This window comes from Mytilus galloprovincialis, chromosome 2, assembly GCF_965363235.1.
Source record: "Mytilus galloprovincialis chromosome 2, xbMytGall1.hap1.1, whole genome shotgun sequence".
In the NCBI taxonomy this organism is placed as follows: Eukaryota; Metazoa; Mollusca; class Bivalvia; order Mytilida; family Mytilidae; genus Mytilus; species Mytilus galloprovincialis.
In genome coordinates this window covers 113421399-113442651 of record NC_134839.1, presented here as the reverse complement: position 1 = coordinate 113442651, position 21253 = coordinate 113421399, and positions in this window count along the sequence as shown.

Below are 21253 nucleotides of genomic sequence, written 5' to 3'. Positions count from 1 at the left end.
TATGATTATTAACATTGAACTTCACTGACAGTAATGTTGTGGTCTGTAACATGTTATTATGATTACTGTCACATTGAACTTCACTGACAGTAATGTTACTTCACTGACAGTAATGTGGTGGTCTGTAACATGTTATTATGATTACTGTAACATTGAACTTCACTGACAGTAATGTTGTGGTCTGTAACATGTTATTATGATTACTGTAACATTGAACTTCACTGACAGTAATGTGGTGGTCTGTAACACGTTATTATGATTACTGTAACATTGAACTTCACTGACAGTAATGTTGTGGTCTGTAACATGTTATTATGATTACTGTAACATTGAACTTCACTGACAGTAATGTTGTGGTCTGTAACATGTTATTATGATTACTGTCACATTGAACTTCACTGACAGTAATGTTGTGGTCTGTAACATGTTATTATGATTACTGTAACATTGAACTTCACTGACAGTAGTGTTGTGGTCTGTAACATGTTATTATGATGACTGTAACATTGAACTTCACTGACAGTAATCTTGTGGTCTGTAACATGTTATTATGATTACTGTAACATAGAACTTCACTGACAGTAATGTTGTGGTCTGTAACATGTTATTATGATAACTGTAACATTGAACTTCACTGACAGTAATGTGGTGGTCTGTAACATGTTATTATGATTACTGTCACATTGAACTTCACTGACAGTAATGTGGTGGTCTGTAACATGTGATTATGATTACTGTCACATTGAACTTCACTGACAGTAAAATTGTGGTCTGTAACATGTTATTATGATTACTGTCGCATTGAACTTCACTGACAGTAATGTTGTGGTCTGTAACATGTTATTATGATTACTGTAACATTGAACTACACTGACAGTAATGTTGTGGTCTGTAACATGTTATTATGATTACTGCTGTAACATTGAACTTCACTGACAGTAATGTTGTGGTCTGTAACATGTTATTATGATTACTGTAACATTGAACTTCACTGACAGTAATGTGGTGGTCTGTAACATGTTATTATGATTACTGTAACATTGAACTTCACTGACAGTAATCTTGTGGTCTGTAACATGTTATTATGATTACTGTAACATTGAACTTCACTGACAGTAATGTTGTGGTCTGTAACATGTTATTATGATTACTGTAACATTGAACTTCACTGACAGTAATGTTGTGGTCTGTAACATGTTATTATGATTAATGTAAAATTGAACTTCACTGACAGTAATGTTGTGGTCTGTAACATGTTATTATGATTACTGTAACATTGAACTTCACTGACAGTAATGTTGTGGTCTGTAACATGTTATTATGATTACTGTCACATTGAACTTCACTGACAGTAATCTTGTGGTCTGTAACATGTTATTATGATAACTGTAACATTCAACTTCACTGACAGTAATGTTGTGGTCTGTAACATGTTATTATGATTACTGTCACATTGAACTTCACTGACAGTAATGTTGTGGTCTGTAACATGTTATTATGATTACTGTCACATTGAACTTCACTGACAGTAATCTTGTGGTCTGTAACATGTTATTATGATAACTGTCACATAGAACTTCACTGACAGTAATGTGGTGGTCTGTAACATGTTATTATGATTACTGTAACATTGAACTTCACTGACAGTAATGTGGTGGTCTGTAACACGTTATTATGATTACTGTAACATTGAACTTCACTGACAGTAATCTTGTGGTCTGTAACATGTTATTATGATAACTGTAACATTGAACTTCACTGACAGTAATGTTGTGGTCTGTAACATGTTATTATGATTACTGTCACATTGAACTTCACTGACAGTAATGTTGTGGTCTGTAACATGTTATTATGATTACTGTCACATTGAACTTCACTGACAGTAATGTTGTGGTCTGTAACATGTTATTATGATTACTGTCACATTGAACTTCACTGACAGTAATGTTGTGGTCTGTAACATGTTATTATGATTACTGTAACATTGAACTTCACTGACAGTAATGTTGTGGTCTGTAACATGTTATTATGATTACTGTAACATTGAACTTCACTGACAGTAATGTTGTGGTCTGTAACATGTTATTATGATTACTGTAGCATTGAACTTCACTGACAGTAATCTTGTGGTCTGTAACATGTTATTATGATTACTGTAACATTGAACTTCACTGACAGTAATCTTGTGGTCTGTAACATGTTATTATGATTACTGTAACATTGAACTTCACTGACAGTAATCTTGTGGTCTGTAACATGTTATTATGATTACTGTAACATTGAACTTCACTGACAGTAATCTTGTGGTCTCTAACATGTTATAATGATTATTGTAACATTGAACTTCACTGACAGTAATCTTGAGGTCTGTAACATGTTATAATGATTACTGTAACATTGAACTTCACTGACAGTAATCGTGTGGTCTGTAACATGTTATTATGATTACTGTCACATTGAACTTCACTGACAGTAATCTTGTGGTCTGTAACATGTTATTATGATTACTGTAACATTGAACTTCACTGACAGTAATGTTGTGGTCTGTAACATGTTATTATGATTACTGTAACATTGAACTTCACTGACAGTAATCTTGTGGTCTGTAACATGTTATAATGATAACTGTAGCATTGAACTTCACTGACAGTAATGTTGTGGTCTGTAACATGTTATTATGATTACTGTAACATTGAACTTCACTGACAGTAATGTTGTGGTCTGTAACATGTTATTATGATTACTGTAGCATTAAACTTCACTGACAGTTATGTTGTGGTCTGTAACATGTTATTATGATTACTGTAACATTGAACTTCACTGACAGTAATCTTGTGGTCTGTAACATGTTATTATGATTACTGTAACATTGAACTTCACTGACAGTAATGTTGTGGTCTGTAACATGTTATTATGATTACTGTAACACTGAACTTCACTGACAGTAATGTTGTGGTCTGTAACATGTTATTATGATTACTGTAACATTGAACTTCACTGACAGTAATGTTGTGGTCTGTAACATGTTATTATGATTACTGTAGCATTGAACTTCACTGACAGTAATGTTGTGGTCTGTAACATTGAACCTCACTGACAGTAATGTTGTGGTCTGTAACATGTTATTATGATTAATGTAACATAGAACTACACTGACAGTTATGTTGTGGACTGTAACATGTTATTATGATTACTGTAGCATTGAACTTAACTGACAGTAATGTTGTGGTCTGTAACATGTTATTATGATTAATGTAACATAGAACTACACTGACAGTTATGTTGTGGACTGTAACATGTTATTATGATTACTGTAACATAGAACTTCACTGACATTAATCTTGTGGTCTGTAACATGTTATTATGATTACTGTAGCATTGAACTTCACTGACAGTAATCTTGTGGTCTGTAACATGTTATAATGATTACTGTAACATTGAACTTCACTGACAGTAATGTTGTGGTCTGTAACATGTTATAATGATTACTGTAACATTGAACTTCACTGACAGTAATGTTGTGGTCTGTAACATGTTATTATGATTACTGTAACATAGAACTTCACTGACAGTAATGTTGTGGTCTGTAACATGTTATTATGATTACTGTAATATTGAACTTCACTGACAGTAATCTTGTGGTCTGTAACATGTTATTATGATTACTGTAACATTGAACTTCACTGACAGTAATGTTGTGTTCTGTAACATTTTATTATGATTACTGTAACATTAAACTTCACTGACAGTAATGTTGTGGTCTGTAACATGTTATTATGATTACTGTAACATTGAACTTCACTGACAGTAATCTTGTGGTCTGTAACATGTTATTATGATTACTGTAATATTGAACTTCACTGACAGTAATGTGGTGGTCTGTAACATGTTATTATGATTACTGTAACATTGAACTTCACTGACAGTAATGTTGTGGTCTGTAACATGTTATTATGATTACTGTCACATAGAACTTCACTGACAGTAATGTGGTGGTCTGTAACATGTTATTATGATTACTGTCACATTGAACTTCACTGACAGTAATGTTGTGGTCTGTAACATGTTATTATGATTACTGTCACATTGAACTTCACTGACAGTAATGTTGTGGTCTGTAACATGTTATTATGATTACTGTAACATTGAACTTCACTGACAGTAATCTTGTGGTCTGTTACATGTTATAATGATTACTGTAACATTGAACTTCACTGACAGTAATGTTGTGGTCTGTAACATGTTATAATGATTACTGTAACATTGAACTTCACTGACAGTAATGTGGTCTGTAACATGTTATTATGATTACTGTCACATTGAACTTCACTGACAGTAATGTGGTGGTCTGTAACATGTTATTATGATTACTGTTACATTGAACTTCACTGACAGTAATGTTGTGGTCTGTAACATGTTATTATGATTACTGTAACATTGAACTTCACTGACAGTAATGTTGTGGTCTGTAACATGTTATTATGATTACTGTAACATTGAACTTCACTGACAGTAATGTTGTGGTGTGTAACATGTTATTATGATTACAGTAGCATTAAACTACACTGACAGTAATCTTGTGGTCTGTAACATGTTATTATGATTACTGTAACATAGAACTTCACTGACAGTAATGTTGTGGTCTGTAACATGTTATTATGATTACTGTAACATTGAACTTCACTGACAGTAATGTTGTGGTCTGTAACATGTTATTATGATTACTGTAACATTGAACTTCACTGACAGTAATGTTGTGTTCTGTAACATGTTATTATGATTACTGTAACATTGAACTTCACTGACAGTAATGTTGTGGTCTGTAACATGTTATTATGATTACTGTAACATTGAACTTCACTGACAGTAATCTTGTGGTCTGTAACATGTTATTATGATTACTGTTACATTGAACTTCACTGACAGTAATGTTGTGGTCTGTAACATGTTATTATGATTACTGTAACATTGAACTTCACTGACAGTAATGTTGTGGTCTGTAACATGTTATTATGATTACAGTAGCATTAAACTACACTGACAGTAATTTTGTGGTCTGTAACATGTTATTATGATTACTGTAACATAGAACTTCACTGACAGTAATGTTGTGGTCTGTAACATGTTATTATGATTACTGTAACATTGAACTTCACTGACAGTAATGTTGTGGTCTGTAACATGTTATTATGATTACTATAACATTGAACTTCACTGACAGTAATGTTGTGGTCTTTAACATGTTATTATGATTACTGTAAGATTGAACTTCACTGACAGTAATATTGTGGTCTGTAACATGTTATTATAATTACTGTAACATTGAACTTCACTGACAGTAATGTTGTGGTCTGTAACATGTTATTATGATTACTATAACATTGAACTTCACTGACAGTAATATTGTGGTCTATAACATGTTATTATGATTACTGTAACTTTGAACTTCACTGACAGTAATGTTGTGGTCTGTAACATGTTATTATAATTACTGTAACATTGAACTTCACTGACAGTAATGTGGTGGTCTGTAACATGTTATTATGATTACTGTCACATAGAACTTCACTGACAGTAATGTGGTGGTCTGTAACATGTTATTATGATTACTGTCACATTGAACTTCACTGACAGTAATGTTGTGGTCTGTAACATGTTATTATGATTACTGTCACATTGAACTTCACTGACAGTAATGTTGTGGTCTGTAACATGTTATTATGATTACTGTAACATTGAACTTCACTGACAGTAATGTGGTGGTCTGTAACATGTTATTATGATTACTGTAACATTGAACTTCACTGACAGTAATGTGGTCTGTAACATGTTATTATGATTACTGTAACATTGAACTTCACTGACAGTAATGTGGTGGTCTGTAACATGTTATTATGATTACTGTAACATTGAACTTCACTGACAGTAATGTTGTGGTCTGTAACATGTTATTATGATTACTGTAACATAGAACTTCACTGACAATAATGTTGTGGTCTTTAACATGTTATTATGATTACTGTAACATTGAATTTCACTGACAGTAATGTTGTGGTCTTTAACATGTTATTAAGATTACTGTAACAGAGAACTTCACTGACAGTAATGTTGTGGTCTGTAACATGTTATTATGATTACTGTAACATTGAACTTCACTGACAGTAATGTTGTGGTCTGTAACATGTTATTTGAGAAAAGTAAAATAACAAAAATACCGAATTCGGAGGAAAATTTAAAACGTAATCGAATGGCAAAATTAAAAGCTCAAACACATCAAACGAATGAAATGTCATATTCCTGACTTTGTACAGGTAGTTTCATAGGTAGAAAATTAACATAAAAACCTAGATTTAAATTATTCTTAGCTTTACAACATTTATTATCATACAGAAAAAAAACCTCAACTTTTAAGAAAACTACTGGAAGAAATTACTAACTACACGCAATTTTACACTGTAAGAAGTCATAGAACATATACATAATACCCAATTTTAACCTAAGAATACAAATGTGATACTGCAGGTCAAAGGGACCGTTGAACACTTTTTCATATTGTTTCTTTCTCTAAAATTTAGAAAATTCATGAATATTTGTATATCTCTTCATTTTTCTTTGGAACAGTTTGAACAATTCATAGCATGATACGAAATTAGTTTTATTCCATCAACAGGAATTATGCCCATACACGGTATAACTGATGACTTATAGTTAAAAGAGTGAGCTGTAATGTTGAAAGTGATAAAAGTTATTGCTTAAGTTAAATAGTTTTGCGCTTAAACATACTACAAAAGGATTTTCGAATATTTGAGGACATAAGAATAATAACAATAAAATCACTCGCACTGTTTATAACGCGTAGAATATCACCACTGTCCCCAATAAGCCATGCTGTGTACGATCTTAAATTACTTAGTCCAAGCTTTGGGAAAAACCTTGCAATCATCAATAAAATAGAATTGGGTATAAATGCTAGTATGTTCCAAGCACAGAGAACTAGGAATAGTTTGCAAAGCTTGGCCTGTAAATGCTTTCGATCACTTATCAATGTCGAATTTACAGCCTTGATGTTTTTTCTACTTCGAAACATGCCGCGTATTATTAGCACGTTCATCACACAAAACATAATGATCTGTACAGGTCCGGTGAACAGTCGTTGGGAAAATACTACTGTATTCATTATCTCCTTATTGGCTACATAAAAGTCCGTTCTAACCGCTCCATAAACACTTGTATTGCCTTTCTGGATATCCATGAATTTAATATTAATCGGTTTTGCTATATTAGCAAATATACCAATGAGAAACGCAAGGGAAACAAAAGTAAGAGGGAATCTGACGGTTAAGGCGGATTTGAGATGAAATGGATAAGATATTGCAATGAATCTTTCAACGGAAAGAATGCACACAATATTTATAGCCGTGCAGCGAAATGTAATCGACACTAACGCTCCGCTCCAATGACTCATTTCAATTGAATGTTTCCGCAAACATTCTGATGTGGTATACTGTTCGATTATAGTTCCTGCAGAAATGAACAGATCTGATATCAAACTTAATATGTCAGCGACAACCATAGCAAACATGTAAATGAAAGACGAATTCAGGCTTCTTTGTTTGAATAAAACTGTTCCAACGACCGTGTTTCCCGCTATTCCAGCCATGCAGAGTGGCGGTAAGACATACACGTTCTGTACATATTTTACATAATCAATTACGCCATCCATATCGTTTCCTTTTTTGCCATTGCGATTTTTCTCTATTACTCCATTATTTGAATCATTGGCTATTAAGGAAATCGCGACATCTCCCGAGGTTAGATTTACAATGATAGTTGAAGATAGAGAGTTTGTGTCCGTTGATGGACTCAGTTTAGTGGTTGATTCTGAATGTATTTTGTCCCCGGCCTTTATACTTGTTAAACCATTGATCCGTGGGTGATTGTTTTGATTGGACGGAAACAGGTTTGTTGTTTCAGATAACAAATCGGTTCCCTGTGGTCGAACCATGCCTGTTTTCAATACACATACTAAAATAAGAACTATCATTTTTACCTGTAAATAGATAGAAACAGATCTTGCACGTTAATCCTGTTATGGTTATTCTAGATTAAGCAGAACATTGTTTCTCTTTGAATTATTTATGTTACCATAAAAGTAGACAAACAGACACAACATCCATCAGAGAAACACTAGCTACTCTAAAAATTAGATTGACATTGATACAATTTGTACGAATATCTTTTCTCCGGAGAAATAAACATAAAGTTTCCGTAATTAAAAGCTGACAAAACGGCAATATTTTAACAAACATGAAAATGACTACAGTTATAAATTTTGTTTGAAAGTATTTTTGCTCATTATAACAGTAATGTGCATCGTTAGCAGTAATGTGCATCGTTAATTGAAAGTTATGCATATATGACTTATTGCATCATTAATTCGACTTCAGTAGTTTCTTTGATTGTCAAAATAGTGTAATTTCTTCTGATATTGACAACAAAATGAATCAAACAGTATGGTTGATGTAGATGAATCAAACATTCATTTGATCAACCAAAACAGAATATTGTTTGTTGCTTTTTAATAAACATTAGAGAAATGAAAATTTTTGTTTTAACTTGTTTAATAAGTCTTGTTTGACATTAACTACCGTTACTTCTTTCATGAAGTATCTCTACAATGTCAACAAATTATCTCCTTTCTGGTGATTAATAATACATTTTTAGTAATATACTTTGTAAATTGAATATCTTACTGATAATTTGATGATATTTAACAAGCAATGAATCTGAAAGGCTTTACAACACAAAATTGTTAAATTCCAGAATTTCATGAGACTTCGCGAGATTTTATGATTTTGGGAACGTCTGACAGCAAACCATTAATATTGCTCAATAAATTAACCACATTATTACAAACAAATTAACATATACAAGTTTTATCTTAAGGTAGATATATTTGTAATATAATATTTCTAATATAATTGTGATGTTTGATTCGTCAATATCTATGTTCCTGATTCAACCCACCATTTATCTTACAATGTCCTGTTCCAAGACAGGAATATGGCAGTTGTTATCAAATAGTCCGTTTGTATGTTGCCGAGTTGGCGTTTGATTTTGATACACTTCAGTGTTTCTATTGTTCAATTGATTGACTCTTGTAGTTAATGCGTCACCCTTGGCTTTATAACCCGGATTTTTTTCCTCTCAATCGATTTATGACCTTTCAACAGGGGTAAAAAAGGGACGAAAGATACCAAAGTGACAGTCAAACTCATAAATCTAAAATACAATGACAACGCCATGGCTTAAAATGAAAAAAAAACCCCAAACAGACAAACAATAGTACACATGTCACAACATAGAAAACTAACGAATAAACAACACGAACCCTACCAAAGACACTAGATTGGCATTATTTTAATGAATAACACTGCAATTGTTTTACATACTTGTTAACTTGCAGTATTTAACAATAAATATGTGTCAATAACATTGTGCTTGTTAACATGCAGTCTTTAGCAATACATAAACTCAACATAGATACCAGGATTACAATTATGTACGTCAGAGGCGCTGTTACTGAAAATATTTCCTTGAAGTTGAAAGGATTTTCAGTTTTTTTTTATTCCAGCATGTAAGATAAAGAAAATAACTTAACTTTAAGGGGACTAATTTAACCAAGACATTTGATTGCATGGTAGATAATTTCTGATTTAATAATAAAAAAAACCCAAAATTTACAATGCAAAGATTTTTCTGAATTCTATAATTGTGCATTTCTATTAATTACTTAATTCGTCTTATATGGCTCATTTAAATACTCGTTTAATACAGAGTAACCGAGGGTATCACCAGCCCAGTAGTCAGCACTTCGGTGTTGACATGAATATCAATTAGACGATCTTTTTGATGAATTTCCTGTTGACAAAAGGATTTTCTTATCCAATATTTGCCATATTTGGCCCAATTTTTTAGAATTCTGAATCCTCTTTGCTCTCTAACTTTGTAATTGTTTTGCGTTAAAACTTTATGATCTGAGCATCACTGATGAGTCTTATGAAGATGAATCACGTGTTTGACGTTCTAAATTATAAGCCTGGTACCTTTGATAACTATCTTTATAATACGGCATGCTTTCTTATAAAATTCAAGTAAAATTGAGAAAGATAAAAATATGATGCTTACCTAAAGAATTTTAGCTGTCAATGAAACACACAAGACTTCAGTCAAAAAATGTAGCTCTATAATTATTTATCATCTTAAATGAAATAACGATATACATTGAGAAAATTTAGTGGAACCTCACTAGGAGTCTTAATTGACAAAGAGGAAATAAACTGAATTCTCCCTAGGAGACTTTTCTCGGTGATACTATTTATAAAACAAATAATTTCCTATTGTATTTATTAAGCATTAATCATCTTACGTGCATAGATGTTAAAAGGAAACATTAAGAAATATTTAAGGAAATAATCAGTACATGGAAAAAATATTAACGCCAAAATATGCAATCTTTAATGACCTGACAACAGTATCGTAACTATATCCCTTCTTAATAAGTCTATTCAAAGGTTTTGTTAGGTTTTGAGGTGAATACTGACACCTTTGTGCTTTATAAAGAATATTTCCATAAAAAATTGGATGTGAAATACCTGAACGTATAAGAAGTCTGCATGTTGAGCTATATTTACGAATGATGTCTTTATACCGATGATAAAATTTAGTAAATGTTTTGACTAGTTTGTGATATCGAAAACCCTGGTGTAATATTTTTTTCAGTAATTCATGAATTTCTCTCGTTAAAATCTAAAACATTGTTACATACACGAGCGAATCGTACAAGTTGAGATATATAAACACCGTAAGATGGTGACAAGGGAACGTCACCATCTAAAAATGGATAATTAACGATAGGAAATGAAAAATCATCTCTTTTATCATAAATTTTAGTATTCAGCTTTCTGTTAATGATATAGATATCAAGATCGAGGAAAGGGCAGTGGTCATTGTTATTATTAGCTTTATTTAAAGTAAGTTCAACAGGATAAATTTCTTTAATATACATACTGAAGTCGTCATTATTGAGAGCCAAAATATCATCAAAATATCTAAAAGTATTATTAATTTTTTTTATCAGATGTTGTTTCGATGGGTCTTTGCTTATTTTTGTCATAAATTGTAACTCATAGCAATACAAAAACAGGTCCGCAATAAGTGGTGCACAGTTAGTCCCCATTGGAATTCCGATAATCTGACGATATACGGAATCCCCAAAGCGAACAAAAATGTTATCTAGTAAAAATTCAAGGATATATATAGTATCAAAGCATGTCCAATTGACATAGTTTTTTTTGTTTATTGCTACTAAAAAATGACCTAAAAGAGTTTGAACATATATATTCACATTCTGACTTTTTAAATGCCCATTTAATTAGGTGTGTGAATTTTTTTCTTAATGAGAATGTGAGGCAATATGGTAGAAAAATCAAAACTTTGAACAGATTCAAAATCACCAATATAAGCATGCAGTTTATCAAGTACTTCCAACGAGTTCTTGACACTCCAAAAGTAATTAATTCCACTATTTTCGAAGGCCTTATTTGAACAATTCATCATCAGGTTTTTAATTGTACCAAGTGTGCTGGTAAGAAGAATAGACAATTTATAAGTGGAACAATGGCTTGAAGACGAAATAAATCTATATTTGTAAGGTGTTTTGTGTAGCTTCCGAAGCCAGTACGTAGTTGGGACTTTCATTGTATTTGGCTCTGCTTGTAAAGCAGTGGCTAAAAGTTTATGTTTGTTACAGATGTCGTTTTCTGAAAATGGAGTCAGTTGGAATGTTGGTGAATTGGTGATTTCTTTTTTCAGAACCTCAATGTAAAATTTACGTCAAACAATAATAATATTATTAGCAGCTTTATCGGCCGGGACAAAAACAAATTTCTTGGCTAGTTCTTTTAGTTTATGTTTGATACGAGAAATAGGTTTTTTTGTGGTTATTGTTAATAGTAAAATGTTCTTTAAAATGTTGAATACGTATATCAACTATCTTCATTACTGAATTAAAAAAAGAGTCCAAAGATTTTTTGTCAGCTTTTTCCCGTTTTATCCATTTCATACAGTAAGTATGGAGTGAGTCGTGGATGGTATTACGACACTCATTCCAATTAATAATTGACGGGGGACGATTTACTTCTTATTTGAAAAGATCTATAGGAAAAAGATTCATGATTATCATAGCAGAATTACATATTGGTATAACTTATACACCGAACATGACCATGTGACGTCAATGATCTAACCAATTAGCTCTTTAATTTCCCGGGAATTATGTCCCTCTGTACATGTCCTGCCGTCACTGATTAAATGTTTCATATTTTTTTTTGTCTTTTAATCCTAGTATAACACGACTATATTATTAAAACGAAAATCAAATGGACAAGCAATAATACACAAAACACAACATAGAAAACTTAAGACTGAGCAATATGAAACCGAGGGTGATATTAGGTGCTCCGGAATCTACTCCACTTGTGGCATCTGTCTTGTTACTCGTGATAGTACAAATAAAGTCAATTCGGTAGGTCAACGTTAGGAAATAGACGGAACTAGACACGTTTGGTGGCATGGGCACGTTTAAGAATATTACATATATGTTGAATATTATTGTGTGTGTGTGTCTGTATTTTAAATCTTAATAACGATGTTTTTTTCAACGTGAATGTAGACAGAAGTCAAGTAATTTGGTAAAAATTGAAAGTGCCTCAGAAAATATTTGGATAAAACGACAGGCTAAAGGTTTGTAGAGGAATTATATAAAGTTACTGATTTCTGAAGTGTTACACGTGTTACTTTTTCTCTGCTTGGTGGTTTTTGCTTCCATTATTCATAGAAAAACATTCAAGAGAAAGACATAATAATGAAAATAAGAATTAGCTGAATAAGAAACGTATTATCAGCAATTAATATGATACTTCATTTAGTTTTTCATTTTTAGTTAATTCAGCCATTAATGAATATAGATATATTTCAAAGACAAAAATGTAACATTTTCAATATTGAAAAAAAGGAAGGAAAATAATTTCTTTCTTACAAGAATTAACAACTCTCATCGAAATAATAGATTCCATGCATACACATATTAGAAATATTGCGAATAACTGGAATTAGATTTTAGGCACGAACTTAGCTATGGGAAGAAATAATGATAGCGATGATTTTATTTCCAGTCACACATAAACAACGATGGATAGGTTCATGGACAATGGGAATGGGTGTCCGATTTAACTCCACTGACATTTACTTCATGGGATGTAAATGAACCAAATAATGCAAAGGAAAACTGTGCCCATATTCAAAAGATCATTTCATACAACTTGAATGGTATTAATTGTAACAAGCGTTTCCACTTTATTTGTGAGAAATCAACCGTAAGCTTAAAGAATCAAATACTTATTACATATACACGATTCGCGTAGACTTATCTACATGTGACTTTACATAATATTAATCTGAAGACGTGATATACAGATATAACAAACAAAACATAAAAAAGATGCATGTTCATTCTTCTCAGGAAAATCAAGCTAGTAAACATTTGTATATACATTGTACAACGTTACAGCGATATATTGTTAAAATCCAAATTTCTATCAAAAAAGTATTTACAAAAATATCGGACTCAAAGTTATATTAAACAATGGGAAAGTCTACGATACCGACAAAACCATATGATCAACAAAATCAAGCAACGGAACAAAACGTTAACAGTTTAACAGTCGTTTATCACTACATATTATTGCTTTTTTGTAGTGTTAGGGGTTAGATCGGCTTTTGCCTCCTAAACCATTAGTTCAAAATCATTCCTAGTTTAATTTTTTTTTTTAAAGTTTGGGAAAAGTAATTGGTTAAACACGAAAATACATTAAATATATAGATTTCAGATTATAATTAATTTTTGTTATAAGAAGTTTAGTAGTCAGAACTTCGATACTGCAATGACTGTAAACTTACCTATATGTCTAATTATCTAACAATAGCCGATACATGTAGTTGTTACAAAGCTAAGAATCCCCCGACAAACTTGTCTTATGTTGTTTTTTTATATCCTGTTCGTCAAATAACTGAAGTGTTCAAGTGTTCATACATCGGCTTTGAAATTTTCTGTTTTTGCTTTTCCTGGTTAAATATAATATAGACAAGGTTTCGTGCGCACGAAATTAATAAACTATTATTTATATCATTAAAATGTCATTTTGAAATCAAATGAGTGAATTAAACCAATCTGTTAATGGAATATCAACTATTCATTGATATTCCCAAATGAAAGGAATTGATTTGATATAAATTTGTGAATGAAATAGCAAATATTGGCGACATTTATTTAATGCTGCCCCGGGTAAGGTCAAACATTTTGCATTTAAGACAATAACATATTCTATTTCAGGGACAGTAATACGATTTTGTGTACAACAACAACTTGTCACTGAAGCAACCTGAAATTTATACCTATGCTATTTTTATCTATATTATGTAAATTGCAAATAATGCATTTATGAAAAATAAAGAAATATTTATCTTTTTTGTTGTATTAATGAACAGAATGGGGAATGATTTTGTTCAAACTAAAATATTTATACTACAGAATTTGCAATTACCATATTCGTTTATGATTTGAAAATGCACGCCTATGCATACTTTCTCAAAAGCTGTCACAGAGTGGATAATCACTACGAGCTCATCTTGCCATGTCAGAAAAAGGAAAACTACCAAAAAGACAAACAACATAATACAAAACAGTTAGCTATAAAACCATATTTTCTAGGTAAATGCACCTTTTGTTAAAGTCAGTTGTGTTGTATGCCTATGACGAATAATTAGTTTAAACAGTGTTGGCTTCTTGCTTCCAATGATTGTCACTTTGATATACTAGTATGGGTTTTCTCGCCCAATTAACCCACCAACGTATGTACCAAGTCAGGAGTTAACTGCTGATTCATAGTCGTTCCATAGGTTGACATGTCTAACGTTTGATTTGATGGACAAACCTTTTTTAAATTAACTTGGATTTTTTTTATTAATCCTTATTTTGATCATACATCGTTCAAATCCTGTTGAACAGCTATAAAAGAAAAGCTTGATATTTTAGGATTTTTCTTTTCTCTTGAATTCCTTGAAAGACCAAGATTACATCTGGGTGTTTTTTTGGTTAGAAATATAGCACTCTTCATAAATAATATATAAGCCCTGAATATCTAACATAAATAATTTCGGTTCAACTATCCTTCAAATAAATGTGTAAATTATATCATAAAAATTATTTCATTTCTCCGTAATGTTTTATATGTTTAATTATAAAAGATTTTTAAAAGCACATTATTTCAAACGTTCTTTTGTACAGAAGTTACAATCTTTATTTTGATAATGTTTCGCTTGCATAAAAATGTGTTTGTTTGTGGAATATAAAAATTCTTTTGTATTATACACTTATGTTTTTTACAATGATATATTCAATTTAATTACTATTATAATTATTCAGAATATAAATCTAATGTTGCCTACCGAATTATAATGATGACCGGATCTGTACTTCCATGAGCACCACCCAACCCGTGGATCACCCAATATTTTTCTCGGTTTTTGGCGTTTTTTTTTTATATTTCAGTCTTTTGTTTTTCCTATGTTATGTGTATTGTTTGTCTTTTCTCTTTTTCGTCTTTTTCTTTTTTGTCGTGGCATTGTGAGTTTGTTTTTCTTTTTTGTCCCAGCATTGTCAGTTTGTTTTCGACTCATCAGTTTGAATATCCCTTGGTATGGTTTGCCTCTCTTTTCGAATAACGCTAATAGGTCAATTTTCTTGACGGCTTTTATAAAAAAAAAAGTGAGGTTTTGCAGTGTCAAATTTTAGAACTCTTTGTCATTTTGGTTTTAGATTTATCCTTATGACTATCAAATCATTGTTATTTAAGCTCTTGGTGTCCAGTTATGATTATAAAATATACTCCTACAATATTGTATGAATTCGGTATTCAAGAGCTTACAGCTGCTGTTCCGACTTTATACAACGTCACCAGTGTCTGAACACAAATTTGTTCACCCAGGATAATGTCAAAGCACTTAACTACCTTTTCATAAAAAAGTTCATTGGAAGATACCAAAAACTTTTTGATGAATATCTCTTATCAACTTCACATATAATGTATGAAGTACAGATTCTAGGTACTGACGTTGTTTATCAACTTAATTTAATCACGAAATATAGTGTTCCTTTATTTATCTATATAAATTGTTTACCTGTTTAAGTTAATTTTTTGGTAATATCCGTTAGGATTGACTCGTTTCTTTTACATCCTCTTATTGTGTTATTGTGTCATGGTAACATTCGAATGCTCTTCTTTCAGTTTTGCTTTAATGCTTTATCTTTATGCTATTTGTTTTTCTTTGTTGACATCTTTGTTTGTTTTTATTTTGTTTTTGTAGTGATTAAGATTATAACACAATGTTGACTGTTGTACCCCTATCGTTAACATTTTTACGCGTATGTCTGTTTGTTTGGTTCACACATTGTTGTCTTAAAAATGAAATTTTATGTAACTGTCATACACGTTCATCTAGCTATAAAACAAGGTTTAATCTACTATTTTCTACATAAGAAAAAAAACCTGTACCGAGTCAAGATTAATACAGTTGGTCTCCATTCGTTTGACTTTCCACGTTTAATAATCATCGAAGAACGATTTTTTCGTTATTACATTTTTTTGATACAATACTACCATGAGGGTGAATCATTGAAATTATCATTACATATAAAAAATGTGAGAGTTCCCTAATGGCAGCTATTTTGAACTGTTTTTACGTCTACGTGTATTTATGATCCCGACAAAAGTTTCCATTCGGTGTTTATTTTGTTGATGTATCACAAGTTACATCATAGTTCCACCAAAATAATTTTGAATCCATATTGAATCATAGAAAAATAGGTTTGGCCCACCTCCAAATGGTCCATGATTCTATTATGCCGAATATCCACGCTTTAATCACATCCGGTAAATCCGATAGATTTAGAGATGTTTTGTTTTGTTTATCCAAACATTTCGAACAACTAGACAAAATGCCATAACCATCATTCATTTCTTTTGAATTGGACTCCTGTGACTTGTTTTATTTCGTATTTTTTTCAAATTTTATCTTTTGTGGATTTGGTATGATAAAGTTCTCGTAGGGTTTGCTTTTTCCGGTGAACACTTCATCTATTGATATATACTGTTTTTGTTCATATTTAGATATTATGTTGAAATATGTGCAAAATGTCAAATATTTAAATTATAAATTGTTTAGTCTGTACGAAATTTTGTAGGATTCCCGCTGCCATTTTTGTTAAATTGGTGCAATCTGAGTATTCGGTGACATTTTATATTTTAACATTATATGTATTGTTTTATTATACCATGGAAGTATTATATTATTGATTATTCAGGAGTATGTAAGGTTTTCTTTGTATTGAGTTGGATTGTTGGTTCTTGTTGTTACAACTTATACATGGCAAAAACATCATTATCAACACGGAATCATCGCCACGGTTCAATACTATAATGAAACATATCTATAATTTACTTAATTTGGTTTTGATCTGAGTTAGGTCCAAACGATGAAGCAATACATTTTACCAACTTTTTTTCTTCAAAGAATTAATTTGTTTTAAACTTATTTAGTACGCATTAAGACATGAATCAAATGAAAAATACTATTAGACCGATTATTGTGCGAAACGTCGAAATACCCAAAACACGGTTTAAGATTTTAGCACCGCTGATGAGTCATGTGTTCTGGACCTAATGTGCGTCTGGCGTACATACGAAATTACAAGCCTGATCTATCAGAAGAGACATCTATAACTATGTTAAAAATAAACAAAACAAACCGCACAAACAACATCAACAACAACAGTAATATTGCTATTTACATAATTGCAAATTACAGTATGAAAGTCGAAAAATACCTGCTTACTCTTTTTTATTGAACAATTCCACACTGATCTATGTTCATCTCCGTTTCCCTAAAAAAAATGTTATACATATTTTTTTTTATCTATGTCTTTGTTTTATGCGTCAGATTTCAACATTGAGTCCGACATTCATTTTTTAAAAGGATTTATTGCTGATTAATTTTCTCTCAAAGGGGGACAATTCTTACTAGTAAAAGATGAGCACAGGAAGGAAGTAATTCAGATTGTTCAGGTATTTCGATAAGATTATGATTTTACTCAACTTGAGGCATTTTGTTTTTATTCTAAAGGAGATGATAATGGTGATATCTAAAGTTTATGATTAAAAAAATAATTCTAGTATGTATTTCTTCATGATATTTTTTTTCTACTTTCGAAATCAATAAACTATTATATAACATTCTGTCAAAGCGTTGACATATACTTATTTTAACATCTAAATTTATAAAATATAAGGTTGTCATGAATTAAATTAACATTCCATACCATTTCACTGCGTACTGATAGTTTAATAGATAATGTACTAGAGACCACATAATTTGAAAGTTAATGCATACCAAGTTTGTGGGGATTACTAAGCCAATTATCTTATATACCTCGGAGTTTACAACCTAAAAGACAATGACAGACAAGAAGTCAAAAGTTTTTCATGAAAACAATAAACTGATCTTTTTATATAGTACTGGGTTGTTACCACTGATGGTGGCCTATCAGTCACCAATGGTATCATCAGTTCAGTATAATCAACTACATGTAGTACTTTCTGAATCCATTAGATTAGGTTCCATTAGATATTTGTTGTCAATAAATTGTCACATTAACCGGTGATGTCTGTTTGAGTTGCTCACCAATTTTTTTCGATATAACAAACCTACAAACAACTGCCCTATCATACATAAGGGAGGTATAGGTAGCTTTAAAACCAGATTCAATCCACCTTTTTCTTTAAAAAAAAGCATATCCAAAATCATCAATGACTATCAATATTACAGTTTGTTTTTAATTGTTCCATTAATCAATAGCATTTGATTTTATCAGTTTTTATGCACTTCACCTTTTAAATTTCTTGAAGTGAGATATTTTTGTGCCAATAAATCATTAAATTGATTAACGAACCCACATGTTTATTCCTATAATAATACCACAGTGTGGTTAAAGTCCAGCGGCAAAAAATAAGAATTGTATCATATGACAGGCAGCACGATTTTCGACGTTAGATATTATTATACTTATTATGAGTATTCATGTTTTTGCTAAATCTTTGGCAAATTGAAAAGAAGTTGATATATTTATTTTTCATTTTACTAAATCATTCGAATAATACCGTCCATCATAGGTAACAATTACTCTACATAACAATATCTGAATCAGCCAATGAGGTGTTACCATTTAACATGACATTTACGATATGCCATTTATTGGAGCAAAGAAATAATTAGGCTTCTACGCAGAAATTTAAAGAACTGCACACTTAAGTTTAAAACCATAAAGGCAACAGTAGTATACCGATGTTCAAAAGACATTTCTTGTCCGTCAGGTTATCATATACTCCTTGCCAGTTTGAATTAAGCGGTTTGAACAAATGCAGAATAAAATAGTGCGTCAACAAATTCTGTATCTACTAGCATTGATAGCCTACATAATAGAAAAAACTAAGAAGAAGTTGGAATTTTTGCTTCTTAATAATTTCTGAATTAATCAACGGAGATTTCACGAACAGTTTGTTATTTCCGAAGCACTGCATACTGATTTATAAATAAAAAACTTATTCTTGATTTTTGGTTTGAGATTATAAACTTTGTTTGATAATATATTTACAATGTACATAGTGATGTTTAAAGGGTATTTACTGTCAAATTCACATTCCCCGAGTTCACCCAAATTCTTATATTTAATTTATAACATACTAAAACGTGTATCAAAATTGCAAAAAGTCTAGAATAAACAATTAAATATACACTCACTCGATAATATATATCAGCAGTTTGTATATATTTTAGTCTAGAGCCCATCTTATTAACCACCGAAATGACCCTCGAATAATGTCAATGGTAATGTTACCCGATAGAAACATAACATAAACATACAATTCAGCATGTGTAGTTTGACTTTTCTAGATCGGTTTATTTTCATACGATAATAAAAGGTTTTAAAATGTATTAATCATCGGTTTTATCTATAAAAGAATTTGTTTTAATTAAATCAATCAAATGATTTACCGTAATTGGTTTTTTTTCCTTTTAATAACCGAATGCGTCTATAGTACATCAATAAACAATCTCTAGCTTAAGGAATAAATTGAGGATCACATAGATACGGACCCAGTGAGGTAAAATATTGACTTGCAAATCAATCATATACATAAGTGATATTTTAACGCGTTTTTTTGACAAACTATGGCCAATCTTGAATGTTTATAACAAGACAGTTTCAAAATTCCGCTTTTATTAATACTTGAAACAAAAATTATCATTCTTAGAATTTTGGTAGCTAAATCATAGTTAATGGCTCTTTAGCACTCCCTTCTAGGAATATACTAGTAGTATTTGAAATAATTCAAGCACGCGATGTTTTGCAACTAAATATATTTTATTAAAATATTTATAAGTGAAGTTTTTTAGAATTATGTATTGTAGAAAATAGTATTTGTTTTTAATAATATTGGGAGAAAAAAAGACGCATTAGAAGAGGGACGAAAGATACCAAAGGGACAGTCAAACTCATAAATCTAAAACAAACTGACAACGCCATGGCTAAAAATGAAAAAGACAAACAAACAACAGCACACACGACAAAACATAGAAAACTAAAGAATAAACAACACGAACCCCACCAAAAAACTAGGGGTGATCTTAGGTGCTCCGGAAGGGTAAGCAGATCCTGCTCCACATGCGGCACCCGTCGTGTTGCTTATGTGATAACAAATCCGGTAAAAAGTCTAATTCGGTAGGTCACATTCAGGAAAGGGAAGGGGATTGTAGTTACGACGTAAGGAACATATCCGATATCATTTGTGATACAGTTATTCCATAACGGTCAACCAACTCGTGATGGCGTCCGTAAAATTTACGAAGGGATGATTTCAACTTCACCATTTGGAACTCTTGGTTTAATAGCTTCCTTGTGAGCAGCAACCCTCTATTAAGAAAATCATGATAGGAAATGCAAGCACGGGAATATCGTATCAATTGGGAGATATATACCTCGTATGCAGGTGCTGCTGGAATGTTGCTACTTAGAAAT